Consider the following 951-nt stretch of genomic DNA (forward strand, 5'->3'; position numbering starts at 1 on the left):
AGAAGGACATCGCACATAGGGAAGCAGGATAAACCACTGGTTAAGGATTTGAAGGCTAGTCCTTCAACCTTCTCATTTGAAAAATGGATTATTCTGGTTACAATGGCTGTGTAGTAAATCACCTTAAACTTGGTGGTGGAAAACTACAATCACTTCATTGTGATGCTGGGTCCTTCATGCAATTATAATCAGACATCAACTGGGGCTACAGTCATCTGAAGGCCTAACTAGGCTGGATGTTCCAGAGGGATCACCCACATGGTTGGTCGTACACACTGCCGGTTGGTTGAGAGCTCAAATGGCAGTATTCACTGGAAATGCCTACTCGTGCCTCTTCGATTGATGACCCAGGGGTAGTCAGACTTCCCCAGAAGAAACATCCCAAGACAGTCTGGTGGAAACTGCAAGGCCTTTCTGACCTAGCCTGGGAAGCCCTATGCCATGATTCTACCATTGTCCATGGGCGACAGTCAATCTAGGTTCAGAAGCTAGGTACATAGGACACCACAATCAATGTAGAAATGGAGAGGTCCCACTGTAGGTAAAAAGCATTTTGAAAGGAAAATATTATTGTGGACATCTGTGGAAAATACAACCTGCCACATGTAGAGAATATTATGCTTTATAGATTTTTATGAGTATTAAATGAAGAAAGTACACGTGAAGTTTTGCTGTACAGGAAGAGCTAAAAACAAACAAACAAAAACAAAACAATGTTACTGCTATTCTTACTCCATCACTGTCCTTTTGTGAATATGTTGCTCTGGGCTACACTATTTTGACATTCTTATGTCAAAATAGTAACATCTTCTCAGATAAATTTGATTACATTTAACCAGTCAAGGATAGGTACCAAAAAAAGTGTAATTGGGTGGATGTGTATTGTATGTATGCTTGAAGTGTCTTCTTGTCACTAAAAATTTTGAAGTACAGAGCCATATTTTGTGTGAA

At 40.2% G+C, this 951-nt stretch overlaps 1 protein-coding gene across 1 annotated transcript in view; it reads right to left on the reverse strand.

Annotated features, from left to right (window-relative positions):
* LOC101657188 (olfactory receptor 14J1-like) overlaps positions 1 to 951 on the reverse strand; it is a 7,625-nt gene that overhangs the window by 6,000 nt on the left and 674 nt on the right. The window lies entirely within an intron of this gene.

The sequence above is a fragment of the Echinops telfairi genome, unplaced genomic scaffold, assembly GCF_000313985.2.
Source record: "Echinops telfairi isolate 266 unplaced genomic scaffold, ASM31398v2 ScPeMD7_7453;HRSCAF=8491, whole genome shotgun sequence".
NCBI lineage: Eukaryota > Metazoa > Chordata > Mammalia > Afrosoricida > Tenrecidae > Echinops > Echinops telfairi.